This window comes from Xenia sp. Carnegie-2017, unplaced genomic scaffold (genome assembly GCF_021976095.1).
Source record: "Xenia sp. Carnegie-2017 unplaced genomic scaffold, XeniaSp_v1 HiC_scaffold_24, whole genome shotgun sequence".
NCBI classification, from domain to species: domain Eukaryota; kingdom Metazoa; phylum Cnidaria; class Anthozoa; order Malacalcyonacea; family Xeniidae; genus Xenia; species Xenia sp. Carnegie-2017.
The window spans coordinates 1,180,521-1,197,584 of NW_025813487.1; the positions used below are offsets into that span (position 1 = coordinate 1,180,521).

General features: G+C 33.4%; 1 long non-coding RNA gene across 1 annotated transcript; it reads right to left on the reverse strand.

Moving 5' to 3' along the window:
• Window positions 1-6,377: 6,377 nt before the first annotated feature.
• On the reverse strand, window positions 6,378-15,894 carry LOC124450974. Its single transcript, XR_006950289.1, has 4 exons — window positions 15,700-15,894; window positions 13,400-13,546; window positions 12,971-13,149; window positions 6,378-6,542 (listed from the first exon to the last, which is right to left on the reverse strand). It is a non-coding gene; the product is annotated as an uncharacterized LOC124450974 (long non-coding RNA).
• Between the last annotated feature and the right edge of the window lie 1,170 nt (window positions 15,895-17,064).

Consider the following 17,064-nt stretch of genomic DNA (forward strand, 5'->3'; position numbering starts at 1 on the left):
AGGGGGGTTTGTTCCAATTTGGTATACCAACTTTCTAATGTAAACCGTTGTCTATAGTCAGTACAGTAAGTAATGCATTTTTCCGAGTCCCAGTCAATGTTGTGCTTTGTGATTCGGTGATGTTTGGCAATGTGATTAGTTTTGTCTTGATTCTTAGTAGCTCGTTTGTGTTCAGTAAGTCTTATAATTAAGTTCCTGCCAGTTTCCCCGATATAGGAGGCGTAGCAGTCGGAGCAATTTATTTTGTAAACTGCACCTTGTCGTTCGTTGGGTTGTTGTTTGTCCTTTATGTTCGTTAGTACTTGTCGTAACAATGTGATTGGTTTATATGAGACACGTATGTTGTATGGTCGTAAGATACGCGAGATAGTCTCAGACGTACCTTTGATGTAAGGTATCGTTGCTGTTGGCACTGAGTTGCTCGTTTCGTTGGGTTCGTTGGGTTTGTAGGTGTTGCGTTTGATAAAGTCAGAGTTATTTTTGTTTTGTCAAAACACGTTTGAGATAATTATTTTCGTTGTGTAGAGCGTCCGGTGAATCACATATGATTTGTGCACATCTTGTTAATGTTCTGATTGTGGTGGCTTTGTGTGATGTAGGGTTGTAAGATGATTGGTCTAGTAGTCGGTCAGTATGTGTTGCGTTGCGATAAACTTTTGTTCGTAGTTTTTGATTGTCATGTTTTACCAAACAGTCGAGAAAAGGAAGAGTTCCGTTTTCTTCAACATATTTGGTAAATTGTACGTGGCTGTTCTGTTTGTTGATGTGAGTGTGAAAGTCATCAATCTCGTCTGCATGTAGTGCTGTGATTGTGTCATCTACGTAGCGAAACCAAAAAGGTAGTGCATGTTTGTAAGTCGTGAGCGCCCGTTCCTCTATAGATTGCATAACAATTTTTGTACAAGTAAGTGCCTGATTAAGTGGAATACTGGTGAACAGTGATTTCACATCAAAAGACACTAGTATATAGTTGTCCGGTATTTGTATAGTGCTCAGTTTTTTAATGAAAGTTTCAGTGGATTGTAGCTTGTGTTTTGATTTGTTTGTAAGTGGTTGCAGTATTTCAGTCAAGTACTTTGAGAGTTCGTAACTAGGCGAACCACAGAATGATACAATTGGTCGCATGGGTATTTGTGGTTTGTGAAGTTTTGGTAGTGCGTATAGTCTGGGTGGTCGTGGTACTGAACATCTGAGTCGATAGTAAATACGTTCAGATATAATGTTAGATTTTCTCATAGAGAAGATCTTGCTGTTAAGTTTGCGTACTAGTGATGGTGTTGGGTCTCGTTTGAGTTGTTCATACGTTGTTCAAGGGTGTCCATTTTGTTGAAGTAATCATTCCTGTCCATGACCACAGTCACGCGTCCTTTGTCTGCTGGTAAAATGACGATGTTGTTGTCGTGTTTTAGTCGTTTGAGTGCTTGCTGTTCGTCCTTTGTCAAGTTGTTGTCACGTATAGAGGACGATTGTAAAGTGGAGGCTATCCTGCTTCTGATCTCGTCTTTGGTTGTCTTGACAAGTCTCTTTGATACGCTAAGACAGCCTCGACACTTTGATACGCTAGGAAGACTTGACCTCCAGATCACAGCAATTACCGGCACCTTACAAACGACTTATTCACAATACAAACGATCAACTAAAAACATTACACTTCACACTAATTCACAATGACAATACACAATTGACACCCACACATTACAACTAGAAACATCACACCTAAATCACACATCACAACTAAAAATAAACATATTTCACTTTACACTAATTCACAATGACAATACACATTTCCTATACACACAATACAATGACGTAAGAACCAGATAACAAATACGGCTATCCTGACGTTTACTCCTCATTTAACTCTGAAGATGACTATCGCTAAGGTTGTCGAAACGTCAGTCAACAACAACAAAAACAGTCCTTCTCAGGACTTCCATAGGTAGTAAAATAAAGAGAAATTAAAAGAGGTTAAGTGGAATGGAGTTTCCTTGCACATTAAGTGAAGGTTTGTCTTTATTGATTAGAGGGCTTTCATGAATGGGGAGTTCATAAGTATCGTTGGAAGAGGAGATTATTTTAAAGTCATCTAAGTTGGGGGTGTGTCCAGTTGCTTTAATGTGAGCTAGAATGCTTGATGATGCATGGTGGGAAACTTAGTTGCCGGTAAGGGGGGATATTCCCAAGTGCTCCGAAAATCTGGTGTGTAGATGACGTGTGGTTTGACCCACATACGAGGCGTTGCAGCTTCGACACTTGAATAAATAGACTACACCAGATCTCAGAGGTTTGGGAATTTTGTCCTTAAATGGGAAGAAAGAAGAGATACGTTGAGAAGGGCGGAAAACAAATTTAATGGATATATGTGGGAAGGCTGCAGCACAAAGGCTATTGATTTGTGTGCGAATTTGAAGGGAGTGTATGCCGGTGAAAGGAAGACAGAAATAGATGGGCATTTAGTGAGCAGTCAAGACAGTTGGTTTAGGGGTAAAGGTGTTGTTAAGGAAGCGATGTGTGATTTGGTCAATAATATGTGAAGGAAAACCGTTTTTGGTGAGTGATTTTCTGGTAAATTTGAGTTGTGTATGAAAATTTTCGTAAGTAGAACAAAAATTGAAGATGCGGTGAAGTAAGCAGGAGACTAGTGAAAGTTTGTAAGTAAGTGGGGGATGAAGCTGTGGAAGTTGGTGAAGAGGCCAGTGAAAGTAGGTTTGCGGTAGACGGAAGTGGTGAATTTTCCATTAGTACGAGAGATATCAATGTCCAGAAATGAGAGCTTTCTGTTTTGTTCGACTTCAGCTGTGAATGTGATGTTAGGGTGTTGTCGGTTCAGATGGTCAAGAAAGAGAGGGACGTGATCGGAGGAATGAAAAAGTAAAAAACAGTCGTCAACGTAGCGTCGGAAAAGTAGTGGTTTCAATGAAGAAGGACATTTATTAAGCCAGGATTTTTCGTGAAAGGACATGAATATATCAGCAAAGAGAGGGCCCAATGGACTGCCTATAGCCACACCATGAATTTGCTGGTACATTTTCCCGTTAAATATAAAGTGACAGTTCTTAACAGCTAGAGAGAGTAGTTTTTCAAATTCTGTTGCAGTGAGTCCGTTGAAGTACTGGTGGTTGTTAAAAATGCTTTTGGATATTATGTGGATGGTTTCGTCAACAGGTATGTTAGTAAATAGGGATACGACATCAAAGCTAGCAAGGACAACGTTACTGGAGTTTATATCGCAATTTAGGATTTCTTCAACAAACGAGAAAGAGTCTTTGATGATGAAATTGCTTATAGGGAAGTGTTTTAGGAGTGGGATGAGTTTCCCCTTCCATTTCTTATATAACCAGTGAACTCTATAACAACTGGAAGGCTAACTTCGCCGCCATTTTTGAAGCCTGCATGATCGCCGCCTTTGAGGGTATGAAGGCGAAATACATCACTTCGAAATTGCCGGTTTTTTTCCAAAAAAAACTGTGGTCTTCGAGCCAGCTTAATATCTAAAATCCTTAAACAATGTTTGGACTTTAATAAAAAACAAGTTTGAACGATTTTTGTACATGTTTAAGCTTTTTAAAAGGATGAAAAGTGAACTTTGTTTTGGCACGTGTAAACATGCCTTATAACTTGAATACAAAACTGACACCCCTCGTTTTTTTTTCATTAAGAGGATATAAAATACACGTGTCTATCCTTATAAAATAGTTTGAGTCTTTTAAACACAAAAATTACCGAAAAAACGCTGTTTTCGGTAATTTTTGTGTTTACGACAAAAATTAGCTCGCATTTTGATATATGATATAGCTTTGCTTGCTTTATAATCATTTTAAACACTTGGTTCAAACCACTGAGGATGAAGGTTGCTTTTTGGAATTTATTTAGAGCAGGCTATATTAGCAATTATTGTCATGTTGTACACTTGGCTATTTATTTATAAGCATGAACTTGCTGATAAAATGCTCAATACACAAATATGGATGCATGTCAAATCTTCCACCAGTTCTTAAGAAGTGGGGAAAGTAAATGACAAGAACCAACAATCACCCACAGTTCAAAATTTCAAATAATCACTTTTCACACAATACAAAGAGCATATGAAATTCTTACAAAGCAAGTCTAACTTTAAAAGCAATAAAATTATTATGAAACACGTTATATTGAGGTGGATTGTGTATATTTTGCATACCATTCAAAGATACAGACTACCTGTTATCAGTTTTATCTTAGATTTTTGATCTTTCGACGACAAATAAGAAATTCATATTTCGAAGCAAGTTCTCACTTTTATGTTTTATATAATATAGCGTTACGTATACAAAACATGCCTTGGAACGTCCACAATGCATCTTAAAACATTAATAACCAAATTTTGCTAACGGTTTTGAAAAAATTAAAACATTTAGGCTAGCATTATATTTCCAAGTTAGCAGCTTTTGCAAAACAATCCGTCACGCAAATAAAACAGTCCACGCGAGATACACGCAAAGCAGCAAATCAGCTTCTAAGTGGCGTCATACAAGTCTAGGGCATGTGTTTATTGAGTTAGCCTTCCAGTTGTATTAGAGTCCATTGTATAGAACTCAATGTTCGCAATCAATCGACGCCATTTTCATTACGTAATTTGAGGATACTTAATGTATGATACGCAGTGAACTGTAAGTAGACTGGAACGTTAACAGTATATAAAATGCCTAGTCTTTGCTGAAGCCAATTTGAAGTTGTTTTACCGCTTCGCGTGAGTCTCGCGTGGTCTGTTTTATTTTCTTGACAGATTGTTTTGCAAAAACACATTGCAAATGAAATGTTCAAACGCTAAAATATTTTCTTTTTAAGCAAAATCCTTGGCGATATTTGGTAATTAATGTGTTAAGATTCAAGGTGGATGTACTAAGACATGATTTGTATATGTATTGCTATTTTACATCATCATACGTTCATGAAAGCTCTCATCGTCATTATCATCTTCAAACACTGCATTCAGCCTTTTCCATGGCTGAAATCAGCCTTTTGCATGGTCGAACATTCAGTCTTAACATGGTCGAACATTCAGTCTCAGGATACAGATTCAAAGATTGAGGAGCAAGTAGGAATGCCATCTAAGTTATAGCAGTCCTCTATCATCAAACTTCCAACCATGAAAAATCGGTGAGAGAAGATCTATTCGTCCATATCAAAAATAGCTGTATGTATAAGCTAGACTAGGCTATTGCATGTTGCAGGCAAAACATTAACGAAATATTTGCCCGACATGAAAAAGGCATATCTTGAGTCGTCAATGTTACTTTGAATCTAAATTTTGCATGTAAATGTAAGATTAAATGCTCGACCATTTGTTGCTGTTGCAAAAAGGCGGACTGTGAAGCTAAATGTTACATAGAGCTCGAATGAATGGAGGCCAACACTGATCACGAAAGCTAAGCTCAATATTGTATATTTGACGGCTTATATCTACTCGCAGTGTCATGCTGGCAGTCAGGTCGCCATTGTGCTAGTACCTATTGTTCTTTTTGGGAAAAAGAGGGAATGGGGCGTCAAATTTTGATAATGGGTTAATAAAAGCTATTCGAAACGACGCAGATAATTTCATCTGCCAAAGTCAACGAAATTACATTTTAGTGCTTCTTAAATTTTTCCAAGATTTTCCCAAAAAATTTTTCTTCCTAAAACAGAAATAGTCTACAGTATCTCAAACCAGTTTAAATGTATATTTTCTATTTAGTTCAGTTAGAAAACTGTTAAATTTTTGCTCAAAACACTGTAAAACGCCATCCAAAGCTTCCTGGTTGAAGCTTGGCTAAACAGCGGATTTTGAGGAAACTTCATTTAGAAACGAGTGTAAAACTGCTAAATCTGCACTTTATGTCGTATCCTATATCAAGATTTTGAGGAAACTTCATTTAGAAACGAGTGTAAAACAGCTAGATCTGCACTTTATGTCGTATCCTATATCAAGTGGGCACCTATTACACATAAAAAATGGCGTCGATCGATTACGAAAGACATCAAATTATTGAATTATCAATGGTGACATACCCAAAAACTTGGGTTTTTTGAAAGTGGAAGCAAGTGAATTTACACCTTCTATGATATATCCTACTTATCTATCGTGTTAAAATGTAGTGCCCAATTGGGGCGGATTAATTTTCTAAGCGCCTTTTGTGCCACAGAATACTGCCTAAGGGTAAACTTGAGAAGTATACGATTAATTATTGTGGAATTATGTAATATATGGGTGAGATGTTTGTAGTATTTTTGTAAAGTTTTCATAATTTACAAAGGTGGATATTCTTACCCTTGTAAAAACACATTTGTGTTAGTAATTTCATCATTTCTTTGTTGTACAGTTTTAACTCCTTGCATGCAGCTGTTTTAAGGTCATTGCCATTTTCATCAACGCAGATATCCTTCCATTTTTGAATGCCATACTTTAGCGTCTCCAATTTTTCCTTACAGCAGAGAATGTCGTTATTGCCAAGAACGATTAGCACAGGCAAAGAGATAATGATAAATGTGAGAAGCAAGTTTGCTAGTGTTGGCATCATATTTTTTTCCTAGGAGATAAGATTTCATCAAATTTATTTTTTTAGAATATTCGTGCAAAAATACTGGCATTTCCAAAAACGTTTAGATTTAGTAGATACCAGTATTATTTTAATATATACCTAACACCAATAACAGTATGCATTTTGAACATAATGAGCATAATAAATCATTAAACCAATCGAATTAGAATTTATTTGAAAATGACACGACGCATTGTGAACAAAATACGAAATTTTAATCAAAATTTGCAAACAAGAAAGCCCTAAGCTATTATTTCAATATTGATATCTGACAAATATAATTCGATGTGAAATGTTCTTTTTCATTACCATACTAAATTTTGTCTTCCTTATTGCTTCAGAGATTCTGTCTAGACCTCCAAAAACCACTTATTTGCGTTTACTGACAGCGACAACTGTGAAAATTGTATTTAAAGCAGCAAATGTCTGTTGTTTGTAAAATCTAAGTAGGGAGGGGGATATTGTACTGTATTTCAACAAGTTATATCAAGTTAGTGACGCAAATGCCAACTCAAGAGGCTTGCATCAAAAATATATCTAAGCAGTGAAATTGCTTTACTCCGTGAACAGATACATCACAAGACGATGTATGAAGTAATTGTCCTTTAAGCGCATAAACGTTTTGCACGAGCCTCACAAGATTCGTCCTCTTCATTTCTTGCTTACTAAATGTGCATACGCCCAAATTTGCATTTTAAATGTGTCATTTTTTTTCGAAAAAGAAAGCCTGCTCAGCATATGCTATGTTGGGTTTATTTAAAAAACAACTGACTTATAAACCCAGTCCAAAGGCATTGTAAATATACAGTGCAATTCTGTAAATTATTTTATATGATGACAACAAAATCAAAAAATCGTATTCTATATTTTACAGGAAAGGCTTTATTATGTTTCTTCAACAAAATATAGGTGCAGATGTAAGAGCATTTAACGATAGATGATTTATTTCTTTTACAGTTAGACGTAATATGATGCCAGTTACTCAAGAAAAACGCACGTCTATGTATGATTATGGGTGAAAACTGTTTGAAGTAAATAAATGTTCTCAATACCAGAGTAGACCATATATTTATAATAAATGAAATTACAGTTCTTAAAATGTTGTTAGTCGGGGTTTCATGCCGAAGCAATCTTCAGGCAACAAATGATACAAAAACGGTTGTTTCTTGCTTTGCTATTTGATTGCTAACGCACGCGGTAATTTAAAACGTCCCCCGTGGAAGTTGCGCGAATGGATACACTTCGTGTACAGTTCACTGCGCTTATTCAAAAGATTGTTTTTATCACGATAAACATGACATTATTGAAACTATTTTGAACACTTTATAGAACTAACAACACCACCAAGGACAAAAAAACACAGACTAAAACATGCACTACCGACAGAAACAAAACTGCCCATGCACTTAACAGAAACTGCCACAATCATCTGTACAACGATCAATCATGGAAACTAACACAACAGAGACCTACATCGGACTTACAAAAAGCGAATTTAAGACTCGACACAGGAACCACACTGCCTCTTTCCGTCACAAAAAACTAAGGAGCTTAACCGAACTCAGCAAACACATATAGACCCTCAAAGACAACAGCATCGATCACGATATCTCATGGAACATTATACCTTAATTTCTACCTTAACTTTGTATTGTATTCATACTTAAACACATGCATCTGTAATTATTTAACAATATCACCCGAACAAAGAGAACTTATGAAACAGGCTTGTCGAGATGAAATTGTATTTTTGTGAATTTTCCTCCTCCTTACGATATATAAATAACAATATTTATAACTTTAAAGATTTGTAATCCATAGTAGACATATTGTTTTGACGTATATTATTTTGTACTATGTATTATATACGTGCACATAGATAACAACACAAGTCAATGTTTGTTCAAATCATGAAATGTAGCGCATAGTATACCCTATACTTCTTGAAATTATTTTGATTTCTAAAACATGCTTTAATTGGCTTAAAACTCAGCATGTATCTTTTAGCCTTTGTCTGTACAAAAATACCTTGAACCGCTATGTTTTTCAAGATCTTGCGTTTAATTACGTATACTAATAAATCAATCTCCCGTGATAAACAAGCAGTTGAAAATGTCTTTTGTTACAAGGAAAGTTCAAACCCAATTTGTTTGAGTTCAGCATTTGTAAATGATGTAGAGTATGTCAAACAAGTCATGCGGCTGACATCGTGAACTTTGAGTGTGTCTGGGGAAGGGAGAATTGGAAAAAACAGCCCTCTCCTTTGCGCACAAAGTAAAATGTTGATCGTTGCTAAAGGAATACATGGAAAATTTTAAATATCTTGTCAAATAATTCCATTTTGGTGTATTCTAATCCTTTAAAATCACTAATACATTTTTAGCCAATGTACTTGTATTTTAAATAAAATTACAAAAGAAACGCTCCAAAAAACCAAGTTTTTGTTTAAAGAAGTAATATAAAAACTGTGTGTACGTGGGCATCATATGAGCCCAACATATCCATCAACATCGAACCTGACAACGTAAATAATATTGTCAAGCTATATATCAAATCGTATTAGCCCGTTTTAAACTTTAATTTTTTCAAATATCGAACTTTTTCTAAGTTAGTGTGATAATTGTACAAAATTCAGGCAAAGGCATATTTATCACTATCAATAGCTATGAAGGGTGTGAAATACTTTTTTTTCTTACCATATCAAAATGTTTCCTTTTATCAATATAAGATAAAATTCCGTCTTGAATTCTTTCACTCTACTTTGTGTTCACTGACGACAATAAACACAAAAAAATTGTATCCTATGTGACAAATGCAGGTTATTCAAAGTTTAAACAGATATTAAAGTAGTAGCAAACTAAGTTGCGTTTTTAAAAGGGGGAGATATTGTCATGTAGTTTAACTAATTATATTGCATTTTATGTCGCAAATGCAAAGTAGAATTGCTTGCATTAAAATCATGATTAAATAGTTCAACTTGCTTTAGATGCATCACCAGACGATGCAAGCAGTCCTTTTCATAGAAGGTCGTCACTGTTTTTACGAGTTCTATAAGCCCCATGAAACGACTGCAATTGTACAAAAATTTATTTACACACCATTAAGTTCAAGCGCCAAATCAACAACAAAAAAGATGTTAAATAGAAATGGCAAAAATAGCATCTTTTTTAGGTGCTATATTTAACACTTTTATACAAGTACTACATTAACAGTATTGACGGGTGTTTGGCGATTACTGTTTCTTGTGTTATATCAACGCTTTTGGATGTTATTTTGAGTCTTGTATTTGTGCAGCAAGAAAAGCTTCTGTGTGCTTTTTTTTCACGAAATATAAGGAAAACTTATAATAGTGATACAGATATTCATTAGTTAATAAACAACAAATAAATACATACGTATGAGTTCATGAGAAAAACAAGCATACAGTTTGATATAAAATAGATTATTCAATGATAATGTGAGTTTATTCAGACTATTCTAAGTAAAAAACATGTTCAATTAAGTATTCACTCTTAGACACTCTTAGCTGCTGGTGTGTGTTCACTTAAGGGTTCAGAAGTTGTGGCAATACAGAAAGCTGTTATTCTTTCGAGACCCTTACAGGGTCTAGCTTGTTATTCATTTTGAGAGCATAACGCAGGGAAATTCCTGGTCAAAAATAATGTTTTACAATAAATAATAAAATTATCTACTAAGGAACCAAAATATTTAAACTATAGATATTTGTTCAGCAAAAGCGGTAACAAATACATTGTTTATGACAAATGAATAACAATCAGCGCGTCATTATTATAACTTGTCAAACGTAAGCAAAGCAATAGTTTGTAATGGAAGAGTCTTTCTGAAATCATATTGTTTTTATTCATCATCGGCGCCAGAGCATAGCCGATTCTTGCCATCTGCGCTCTTTTTATGCCACACGATAAGAGGATTCATTTATAGCAGATGTTAAAAGCAACTGCGTCTAACTATACAAAACATAATTCATAGTTTCCGTTAGTTCAGTTTAAATTAGCAGCGTAGGCAAAGATGCCAGAGAATGCTAAATAATGGAATGAATTAACACATACAGAAAATTTATTTGACTTAAGCGTGTCAAATAATTGCATGTCGTTTTTATTAAGAGTTTATTTGTGTTATGATATGAACTGAAAAACCGTATTAATTTGTGTAAAAGTTGATTACCGATTTACATATTTGACTTGCTCAACTTTGTGATGGTGTCATACATTTTTAATGTCATTCCATTTATTGTCATAATAATTTTGAATTTGCCGGTTTACGTTGCATATTTTCTTAAATGACGCTTGCCACCAATAAAGGTGTTAGTTTGACACCCTAAAATTAACAGTGCATGTCAAATTTGTTAAGTTTCCGCAGATGTTATTGACGAGCTAAGAAGGAAACTTCAAACTTTGCATTTCAAATGAGTCAGTTTTTCTCAAAAAAGAGAGCATGCTTCATAGATGCTATATTGTTTTTGTTTAAAAATACCTGACATCTAGAAGCAGTCAAAAAAGTGATCTAAATATAAAATACATTTAGTAAAAAAATTTACATGCTGATAACAACAACCAAAAATTGCATGAAATATTTTACATGAAAGGGTTATTATTTTTTGTCCACAAAAGAGAAATAAATATATCATCGAGGTAAACTGATTCTTTATGATTGAGCTTTTTTACTGTTGCGCATTAACGTTATGCCATAAACGCGGTTCACAACATTGACATGTCTATTGATGTACAATATGATACAATATTATCAACATTGACATCTCTATTGATGTACAATATGATACAATATTATCAACATTGACATGTCTAATGATGTACAATATGATACAATATTATCAAGAATGACATGTCTATTGATGTACAATATGATACAATATTATCAACATTGACATGTCTATTGATGTACAATATGATACAATGTTATCAACATTGACATGTCTATTGATGTACAATATGATACAATATTAACAACATTGACATGTCTATTGATGTACAATATGATACAATATTAACAACATTGACATGTCTATTGATGTACAATATGATACAATATTATCCACATTGACATCTCTATTGATGTACAATATGATACAATATTATCCACATTGACATCTCTATTGATGTACAATATGATACAATATTATCAACATTGACATGTCTATTGATGTACAATATGATACAATATTATCAACATTGACATGTCTATTGATGTACAATATGATACAATATTATCAACATTGACATGTCTATTGATGTACAATATGATACAATATTAACATTGACATGTCTATTGATGTACAATATGATACAATATTATCAACATTGACATGTCTATTGATGTACAATATGATACAATATTATCAACATTGACATGTCTATTGATGTACAATATGATACAATATTATCAACATTGACATGTCTATTGATGTACAATATGATACAATATTATCAACATTGACATGTCTATTGATGTACAATATGATACAATATTATTGACATTGACATGTCTATTGATGTACAATATGATACAATATTATCAACATTGACATGTCTATTGATGTACAATATGATACAATATTATCAACATTGACATGTCTATTGATGTACAATATGATACAATATTATTAACATTGACATGTCTATTGATGTACAATATGATACAATATTATCAACATTGACATGTCTATTGATGTACAATATGATGCAATATTATCAACATTAACATGTCTATTGATGTACAATATGATACAATATTATCAACATTGACATGTCTATTGATGTACAATATGATACAATATTAACAACATTGACATGTCTATTGATGTACAATATGATACAATATTAACAACATTGACATGTCTATTGATGTACAATATGATACAATATTATCCACATTGACATCTCTATTGATGTACAATATGATACAATATTAACAACATTGACATGTCTATTGATGTACAATATGATACAATATTATCAACATTGACATGTCTAATGATGTACAATATGATACAATATTATCAAGAATGACATGTCTGTTGATGTACAATATGATGCAATATTATCAACATTGACATCTCTATTGATGTACAATATTATACAATATTATCAACATTGACATCTCTATTGATGTACAATATTATACAATATTATCAACATTGACATCTCTATTGATGTACAATATTATACAATATTATCAACATTGACATCTCTATTGATGTACAATATGATACAATATTATCAACATTGACATCTCTATTGATGTACAATATGATACAATATTATCCACATTGACATCTCTATTGATGTACAATATGATACAATATTATCAACATTGACATGTCTATTGATACATACAATATGATATAAAAATATTTTGTTCATCAGAACAAAACTTACAGCTTGACTTTCCATTCTCTGAAACACAAGGCTTATCATTTGTGTCAGTGTTGCCTTTGCTGTTGTTTGACTAATAAGACTTTTACTGGCAAGGTAAATGTTGTAAACTGTTCTAACTGCTTGAAGTAAAGTTCCTTCATGAACTTCACAGTACTTGATGTAACAGCTGTTAGAAGAGCCTGTAAATATAGATAATAAAAATATACACATTATAAAAATAAGATCATTTTCAACTGTCCACAGTTAACACATAGACTTTTTTAATCTTGTTGAAATCCAATTATTCAATGTGATATTTAAAAAACTCATGGCACAAAAAATGTAAAAAACATAGGGATACATATGTCATTACCCTCTTTAAATTTCTCAAGGATATATCATTTCTCTCATTAAATACTTTAACAGTTTGACATTACTTTTTATAAATACCTTTATAATTTGTATTTGAACGTTTACATCAGTATTTATACCGGTAAAGCAAGTACGAATAGTCTCGATAATTCTGTCAATTAAACGCCTCTCTGGTTCAATGGAGTCTGGTGTATCGCCAACAAAATGACCATAAGCAATGAGTTTCTAAGAACAAAGAATGTTTGAAACACTCCAATTTATAGAAGCAAAATACAAGACCTAGATTTGTAAAGGAATACAAAATGGTGGTGAAAAGACACATGTGAAGTTGTGAGGCTTGGAGATGTAGACAAGCATATTGTATCATTGTACATCAATAGAGAAGTGAATGACGATAATATTGTATCATATTGTACATCAATAGACATGTCAATGTTGATAATATTGTATCATATTGTACATCAATAGAGAAGTCAATGACGATAATATTTTATCATATTATATATCAATAGAGATGTCAATGTTGATAATATTGCATCATTTTGTATATCAATAGACTGAAAATGGAAATGAAGAAAAGGATGATGGTGATAATTTTAAATTAGAAGAAATCAGCAACAAGGAGAAAATTGACATCAATCTTTTACCAAACGATAAAGTTGAAGATGTGAACGGTAAGGAAGCATTTCTACTTGTTTTTGGAAATTTGACCCTCCCCCTGAAATTGTCTAATGAGATAATCAACCCCCTGTGCAAAAAACTGTTTGCATATTTGTTTTGTTTTAAAAAACTCGCTTTACAGACGATATTGCTGACCAATCCTTATTTTTCAATATTCTTTGATGGCTTTCATTTACAGATAGCGAAGTCTCCGTTTCTTCCACGGAGGTTAAAGATAACGATGTTATTGATACAGTTATCATGAATGAAGAATCACTGGTTGAAGAGAAGAGTGTAAAAGATGTTGTTGATGGTGTCAGTGATGCTGTGAACGATGACACAAAACAGAATATATCGAAACAACAGTTAACACTAATATCTCGGAGTCTGTTGACAAAGAACAGCATTTAAATGACTCAGACGAGTTGAACAATGCTGCTGTAGATGACTTGCCTTCTAAGACTTCTTCAAATGACAATATAGGGGAAGAAAGTGAAGAATCAGCGAAGATTGCCAAAGAAAAACCTCTCGATTGAAGTTCAAATGTTAACGACGGGTCCATTAATGGCGATTCCCCAAGTGTAACTCAGGTACAAGATGTTAGTGATCCATCTGAATCCAAAGTAATCCCACCAAAGAGCGTTGATGTTGATTCAGAAGCAAAGACAAATAACTCGACAACTATCGAAGTTTCAGAGCCCAAGGAGGATGATGGGAATGAAACTGCACGTAGTTCCGTCTCCGAGTCTCAGTCTGATATGCCCAGCGAGACGTCAAGTGAAGGCAAGCCACCTCAACAAAGATTTTCACATATCACTCAGAAGGATGCATTCTTAGTGTTTAGGTCATTGTGTAAATTATCGATGAAACCGCTTGCGGAAGGACGTTGGATCCCAAGTAAGTTAGCTACAGTTTTTGAGATGTATGTTGATAATGTGTAAAACTCTCATTGATCATATGTTACTTAAAAATGAGTGGTTTGATCTAATCTATATTGTACTATCAGTTCATGTCATCATGAATATCTTTACTACAGAAACTTCGACTTATTTTTGTTCCTAAGATACATGTATCAAACTGTTCGTTTATATCTTCTTGATCCAGTTTTACTACAGAAGGAAACCTAAATCAAACAAACTTTATTTATACTATAGATATCTCTAACTAAGATCTTAACTGTTCTTAAAGATCATGCATTAAAGGTCATCTCTCATTGATATAACTTTATGTACTACATGAGCAAATTGAACTTGAGCAACTAAATTGACCTGACATATACAAAATAGCTCTATCATTACTTTTTTAAAGTATGATTTTAGCATTAGCCTTTAATATTTACTTGCGATAAAAAACCTTTAATTTTTTTTAGATCGCATGAACTCAGATCTAAAATTCTCTCACTGGAGTTGCTGTTAACTTGTCTACAGAGATGTTAACTACTACTGTTGATAGAGGAATAAAGAATGGTTGTGAAAAGACACATGTGAAGTTGTGAGGCTTGGGGATGAGTACTGTTGATGGATAAGGATAGCAATATTGACAATTTCTAGGAGAAATTTAGGAGGTAACTAACAAAAGAAAATACTGCAGGAACTTATTTTGTGCTACCAAATTGTAATAACTTAATAACAATGCGATGAAAGAGTTTACAATATTAAATCCATTTCTTACAACTTAAGACTCCAAGTGTCCTAACACATCAAACAAAAACAACTTACTTGTATACAGTCAAGTGCAATGGTGACAATCCTGGCACATTTTGTTTGACAAGTTAACTCAAAAGGAAGAAAATATTGATCTGCTGTAATGAATGTTTGCTGACCAGGTAGTGGAGGTAGAGTTGCAGAAGAAACATTCCTGAAGATTTTATTATAAATAAATCAAACCAACATTCTGGTTTATAAATCTAACTTTTGAACAATAAAATTCAGCAAATTTGTGCGCATGCGTAGTCTGGATACAACTGCGAATTTATTAAGATTCAAGGTTAATAACTCATTTTGGTCATGTTAAAATTGGAAAATTGGAAAGAAAATTAGACAACTTTACATAATCAAACTTACCCTGTAGATTTTTTATTTCCTTGAACAGCGTTTATTTCCTCTAGAATAGATCAAAATCATAAAGCGATCATTTTGTAAAGCAACATTCCTGAACACAGCAGTACATTATATTCATTGCACACGTTGACATACATTTCTCCATAACATATATACATATAACTCAAGAAGAAGAATATGAACCAGCGATTGACACTAAAAAATAACTGTTTGCCACGTATAAAAAAAGTACAAATCATACATTGAGCAATTTTAAAGATACTATCGACAGCGTTCTTTGACATCTTGAATGAAAGATTACTACACTTAATGTTTTGTTGATAGCAAATGCAGAAACTGGTTGACAATGCATAAAAACATAGAGGAAATAGAATCCAAATACATCAGCAATAACTACAATCATTACTTATGGATTTATACCTAAAGCCATTTCGCAAGCTTTCTTTAGTTGTGAATGATGAGACTTTTGTGTTTCTTTATCGAGTAGAATTCTTTGCAAAGCACCAGATAGGAACACGTTCTTTGTTTTCACGTTTTTCTGCATGACTGAACGATTTAGGAATAAAATAAAACCTTACTAAGGCATCTCTATGAATTACTATTCCACTGGAATTCCGCCATCTTTCTATGTTCCATCCATTTAATCACGTGACTATAAGGAAGTATCAATGAACTCCATAACGTCATCAAGATGTTTTACATACGGGAATTGCTGACAGTATAAAACATTTTCTGTCTTTAAGCAGGGGCGGATCTAGACCGATTCAACCGATGCGAATGCATCGGTCAAAATATTTAGATATCAAAATCTGCGAGTTTGCATTTTAATGAAATAAATAGCAAATATTATTTTCGAATTATTTAAAACGCACATTTGACAGTGATATATTGTTTAGTTAACTTATAGATTTAGCAGTTTTAAGCTAAAATTTGTTCTAGAAATAACATTTGTGTTCTCCGATAATTTTGTCGTATTCCATGACACAAATAGCGAAAGAAAAGTCGATAAAATTTAGCGAAATT